The following is a 6,787-nucleotide window of genomic DNA, read 5'->3' on the forward strand; positions in this document are numbered from 1 at the left end:
AGACATGACTAGGCAGAGAGTTTAAGTTTTGAAAATGGGACTTCGTCCCATTTTCCATTTTTGACGGATTTGAGCTCGGGAAGAAGCGATTTTGGGGAGATTTTCAAGGATAACAACGGGGTAAGTGTTCTTAACTCAATATTGGTCAAATTACCTGAATCCATGGTTATTTTTAACATTTAATTGGTGAATTAAGTTGAAAAATTGTGAAAACCCTCTTGGTTTAATATGGAGATTTGAGGGTCGAGTTGATGTCGGATTTGAGTAAAATTTATATGGTTGGACTCGTGGTGAAATGTGCGTTCATATTTTGTAACTTTTGTCCGGTTCCGAGACGTGGGGCAATTTTTGAGCTAAATTTTGCGTTTTTATGAAAAATTAGCATTTTCTTACGGAATTAATTCCAATAAATTTCATTGACTGCATCGAATTATTTGTGGCTAGATTCGAGGCGTTTGGAGACCAATTCACGTGGCAAAGGCCCACAGGAGTAAAGAATTACATGGTTTTAGGTAAGTAACACTTCTAAACTTGGTTATGAGGGTATGAATCCCAGAATTTGGTATGATATAGATTGTTTGGAGGTGACACTCACGATAGGTGACGATCATGTGGACGTGCACCATATAAATTATGTCTTGAATAAATCATGTGCAGTTGTAAAGATTAAAGAATCATGTTATTATCTGAACATGTTAGAGAAATTGAGTTGAGGCTTTTATTAAAGATCATGTGTAGGCTACGTGCCGATATTTTGGGACCCATGAGGTCGTATTGCTATTGAATTAATTGTTTAAAAAATATACATTTCACACTCAGTCATATTCGTCCATTGTGAGGATATTTATGGGATCGAGTTGCGTGCCGCAACATGCCATATTGGCTTTATATATGTTATTATTAAATGGATCGGGGTTGCCCGCCTGCAGCAGGCCAGAATAGCTTTATACATTATTATTGTTCTGGATCGGGGCTGCCTGCTTGCAGCAGGACTTATTGGCTTTACTATTTTATGGATCGGGGCTGCCCGCCTGCAGCAGGCCTTATAGGCTTTGTTATTATATGGATCGGGACTGCCCGTCTGCAGTAGGCAACATTGGCTTTGTATTACGCTTGGGCTGAAGGAGCTCCTCCGGAGTCGGCACACCCCTAGTGAGCGTAGAGGATTATATATATTGGGGATGGATTTCCTAGGGCATGGATTTGCCTTACTTATTTGTATTGTAATGAGTTTACCTGAACATAGATCTTGTCCGTATCCATTATATTTGGGGATAAAATTATCCCAGGGCTGGATTGGCCTTATACAGTATTGGATGACTGACTGTCAGTCGATGTGTGTGCGTATATATATATATATATATATATATATATATATATATATATATATATGTATATGTATACGGGTTGGAATACCCCTGGGCTGGATTGGCCATAAACAGTGCCGAGTGACCGGATAATTTGTGACCGGTATTTACATGAGGTCTTTCTACTGAGATGTCATATTCCTCATATCATGCAGTATTGATCTATTTCACTTGTACTGAGTTTAACGGTTGAACTTGAAAGCATGCCTATATTTCTGTACCATTAGTTATACTGGATTGTACCTACGGAGCTCATCATTTCTTTCAGCCTATAGGTTAGTCTTGTTACTTATTGAGTTGGTTATACTCATACTACAGTCTGCACCTCGCGTGCAGATCCATGTGCTTTTGGACATGAAGGTTGTTAGATTTTAGAGTACTATCAGTTGGAGACTATCAAGGTAGTTGCTTGGCATCCGCTGACCTTGTCTCTCTTTCCTTCAGTTATTGTACTGTTCTCTACTTTTAGACAGTGGTTTTTTCAGTCAAACATTGTAGTCATATTAGATGCTCATGTACTCAGTGACACCGAGTTTTGGGAGTGTTATATTTGAAATTGTGAGATTTCTTTCGCTGATTTAATTATTTTGTTTTCAAATTTAAGAGAAATGGTGGTTTATTGAGATTTTTGGCTTGCCTAGTATTGAGATAGGGGCCATCACGACATGTGAGATTTTTGGTCTTGACATGCTTCAAGCCTGGAACAGATGTATATATACTTCGTGAGGCCTTCTTGACTCTTGATTGACTTGAATCTTGAGAGATTACAAACCCAAGGGAGTTGATCCTATAAAGGAATCATAAATTGATTCTTTCCGAGAATAAGGTGAAGTTTTCGTTGATCTTGCTTGACTTGTGGCCTTGACAGAGTTTTCTTCCGCTAGGTAGATCTTTCCGTTACTTGAGTGATCAACGATGGATCCCTTGATTCCGGACTTTAACGATCTCCAGCGCAGAGCTTTGCAATCTCGTTTCCTTTAATTTGGGACCTTCCTATAATAACTTATGTCAATCATCTATCAAATCATTGATTGATTCTTCTTCCGGATCTTCGTTGTTTCTTCCTTTTTCATCTCTAATTATTGATGTTTTTCCTTTCCTTTGTTTCTAGAGTATCCATTATTCTTCTTCGTTACTTGCTCCCGTTGATAGATCGTTTCCTTAATTCTTTTAGTTATTCCATACTTAAATGATAGGGCTTCTTGATTCCTTTGCTTTATCCCTTTTGATCCTGCACCAATAGTGATATATTATTTTTCATCATTGAAACTTATATTTAACAATCTTTGCCTTTTTGATGATGACAAAATAATATATAAAACCAATTTACTTCCATGTTACTGTTGGTGCTTGCTTTGCTGTAGTCGACCTTTAAGTTGACTTCCATGATGTGACATTCGACTGCTCCTCAAAAGGTGTCGCTATTTGTGTTGTGCTTCATATGCTGCAGTCGACTCTAGGGGTGGGCATAAAATTCGAAAAACTGAATTCTGAACCGAACCGAATTAATTTGCTAATTCGGTTTTGGTTTTTTTGGTATTTCGGTATATTTCTGTACAAAAATTACGGTATTTTGGCAGTTCGGTATGTATACAGTATACAATATTGGGTTTTTGATATTTCGATTTTTCGGTACCAAAATACAAAAATATTTTAGTCCAAGCCCAACTTTATTTTTATTTTTCAGCCTAATAAGCCTAAGCCCTCACCCCAAGACCCCTAATTCCCTAATCCCTTAGAGGTTTAGAGGCAAACGTATGGGCAGTATCTAATATTATCCCCTTTCCCTTTCTATTTTCTAACCTAGAGTTCTCTCAAAAATTTTAACTTTGCTTGGCTGCTGGTGATTCACAAGTCACGGCTACAATAACTTTACGACCTCAGCGACGATGACTCCTCTCCTCGGCGACTGCTTGTTTGCTCATTGTTGACCTTAATTTAGGTTCATAACTTCTTCATTCTTCATTGTTGATCTTCATTCATACGAGCTATAATTTTTTGGATTTAAACCCAAGCTACTCTGCTAAGTGAATAGTGTCTGGCTATAATCTGTTCTAGAAAGGGTTAACTTGTTTGTAAAATTAAGCATTTTTTCTTGGTTTTCGAGGTATGGAAGCACTGCCTAAATCCTTTCCTCTTCAATCAAATAGTAAATCCGTATAACTTAGTACTCTCAATCAATGGATAGTTAAAACTTATGAGTGAACATGGTTTATCAAAAATTCAAAACGGATCTATTAAGATTTAATTACAATCTTTTGCAAAACATTTTAACGAGTCTGTTTGATAGTACTTGGGCTGTTTGGTAAAAATAAATGGGGAAAATGTAAATTAAAAATTAATAGAGTGTTCCGCAATGTTGCTTGTAGTGTTCTGTAGTGTTGCTTGCAGTGTTCTGTAGTGTTGCTTGTAGTGTTTTGCTTGTAGTGTTCTATTTAGTATTTTCGTTTTAATAATTTGTGTTTATATTTATTTTAATTTTGTATAGATGACGGATGAAAGTAGAGTAAGTGATGTTAGTTCAACTGAAAGCTTACCTACTATTGATGATGGAAATTTCAACACAATTGATACTCAAGATCCTAAAAAAAGAAAAGCGATAGAACCTAGATCTATTGTTTGGAAACATTTTGATAAATTTCAGGAAAATGGGGTCAATATTGTAAGCAAGCTTATGCTGCTAATTCATCTAAGAATTAAACAACATGATTGAGAAGTCATTTGAATAGATGCAAAGAATACCCACCTAACATTGATAAAGATAATACTCAAACAAGGATAAACTTTCAATCTTGCCAAAATGATGGAGAATCTCTTTGGAAATTTGATTAAGAAGTGATTAGGAGGGCTTTAATTGAGATGATAGTTATTGATGAACTACAATTTAACTTTGTAGAAAATAAAGGCTTTATGAAGTTTATGAGAATAGCTCAACCACTATTTCGTCTTCCTTCTCGTTGAATAATAACAAGGGATTGTTATGAAGTTTATGGCGAATTGAAGCAAAATCTAAGAAGGTCTTTTAGAGAAGCACAACCAAAAATTTGCCTCACAACAGACACATAGACTTCATTGCAAAGAATAAATTATATGTGTTTGACAACCCACTTCATTGATAGGGATTGGAAGTTGCATAAAAGAATAGTAAATTTTTACCCTATCACTAGTCATAAGGGTGAAGAGATGGATAAAGCTATTTATAATTGTTTGCTTGAATGAAAATTAGAGAAGGTGTTCGCTGTTACCATGGACAATGCTTCTTCAAATGATGTCACAGTCAAAGAATTGTCTAAAAAGTTAGATATGTGGAAAACTAATATGATGAGTGGTAAACATATTCATGTGAGATGTATGACTTATATACTTAATCTAATTGTGTAAGATGGTTTGAAAGAAATTGATGCTTCTGTCACACATGTTAGAAATACTGCGAGGTATGTGAGATCGTTGCCTGCAAGGACTTTAAAGTTTAAACAATGTTGTGCACATGTAAAGCTAGAATGTACCAAGACATTGTGTTTGGATGTTCCTGCTAGGTGGAATTACACCTATTTGATGTTGGATACGGTGCAAAACTTTGAAAAGGCCTTTGACAAGTTTCATCTTTTTGACAATGAATTTTCTGCTTATCTTTGTTCTCATCTTTGTGAAGACAGTAGTAGTGCAGGTCCTCTTGAATATGATGATTGGGTGAATGTGAGAAACGTGATAAAGTTTCTTGCAAGATTTCACTAGCTCACCAAAAACATTTCAGGTTCATGTTAGGTCACTTGCAATGCTCATTTTGAGGATGTATCTGAACTTTATTATCATTTGAAAATGTGTTTAATTAGTGAGGATGCGAGTTTGAGAAAAATGGCTGAGCCGATGCAAGAAAAGTTCAAGAAGTATTGGGGCCTGAAAAGATGAATAAAATAATTTTTATTGCTTCCGTCTTGGATCCACGTAAGAAGTTTGAATATGTTAGCCTTGCACTTGATCAACTTTTTAGGGAGGAAAAGGGGAAGAAAATAAATGATGAGGTGTATAGTTATATGAATTCTTTGTTTCTATATTATCTAAAAAAGTATTCATCGGGATATTGTCCTCAGTCTCCATCTAGATCTACTTCATCTGATAACACAAATACATCTAGTGGGAGTGTTATAACTGCATCATTAATAAGGACGAAACTTCACTTGAAGAAACAAAAGGAATACAATGGAAGTGGGGGTGCTAAATCGGAGTTGGATAAATACATTAGTGAAGAACAAGAGCCTTTTAGTGAAGAATTTGATATCTTAAGTTGGTGAAAAACACATTCTTCTAGATTTCCTATTCTTTCAGAGATGGCTTGTGATGTGTTGGCCATTCCAATTTCTAGTGTGGCGTCGGAATGTGCGTTTAGAACCGGTGGTCGTATTCTTGATTCATTTAGGAGTTCATTGACTCCTATATGCGTGCAAGCTCTTATTTGTGTTCAAGATTGGCTTAGAAAAGAGAAGAATCCTATTAGTGTTGAAGAAGAGTGGGAGTATCTTGAGGAACTCGAACTTGGTAAGCTTTAATATTTTGTGTGTGTGTTTTAGTTCAAAATAATATATTACACTTGCTTATGTTGAATGACATATTTGGTCGAATTATCTTTAGATATGGAAAATAATGGAAGCACTACTAGCATTGTTGATGTATAGTTGCAACTTGAGTGGTAAATTTAATACTCTATTTGTTTGGTGATATAATTTTGTAATTTTGTTCTTTTATCATCAAAATATTATATTCTAACTTATGATTTTATCTTCTTTTTTAGGTTCAAGTTCGATCATGCCCTGTGCTCCTAAAGTGCGCTCACATATTCGGGAACACTTTGAGGTGGTCGAAGATAACGAAGAAGTTCGCAAAGTAGAGTGGAAGCACTGTGGTCGAGTCTATATTGTTAATCCAAAGAGGGATGGCACATATAGTTTAAGGAAGCATATCAGGGGTTGTCTTGAGCGTCTTCAAGAAATTCGTATTTAAGTTTATTTGAGACAATGTGTTATCTTGATTTTTTTAGACTTTTTAAGCTTATTGTGTTAGACACTTAGACTTATGGGCCAGTGTTCTCATGTTGATGTTGCTGCTGCTTGTTAGTTACAATTGCAACTTTATGTTTTGGCAGATGTATGCCTCTCTGTTTTTGTTGCATCTGAATATTGTCGAATTCCTATTTCTGTTGATGCTTGTTAAATGGCAGATGTTGTTGTTGTGTTGCATTCTGCTGCTCGTTTAAAGAAGTGCTTGAATGGACAACTTCTCTGGTTTTTAATGTACTTTAATTTTGTTGCTTTCTATGTTTCTATACTTTAATTAGCCTCGTTAGTATCACGACCCAAAATCCAACTAGTCGTGATGGCACCTAACTCATCCCGTTAGGTAAGCCAATTTCCAACTAACCAATT

General features: G+C 35.8%; 1 long non-coding RNA gene across 1 annotated transcript; it reads left to right on the forward strand.

Annotated features, from left to right (window-relative positions):
• The first annotated feature begins 5,536 nt into the window (after window positions 1-5,536).
• Window positions 5,537-6,337, forward strand: LOC108943099 (uncharacterized). Its single transcript, XR_001967006.3, has 3 exons — window positions 5,537-5,903; window positions 5,997-6,054; window positions 6,157-6,337. It is a non-coding gene; the product is annotated as an uncharacterized lncRNA (long non-coding RNA).
• Window positions 6,338-6,787: the final 450 nt, after the last annotated feature.

The sequence above is a fragment of the Nicotiana tomentosiformis genome, chromosome 7 (genome assembly GCF_000390325.3).
Source record: "Nicotiana tomentosiformis chromosome 7, ASM39032v3, whole genome shotgun sequence".
Lineage (NCBI taxonomy): Eukaryota > Viridiplantae > Streptophyta > Magnoliopsida > Solanales > Solanaceae > Nicotiana > Nicotiana tomentosiformis.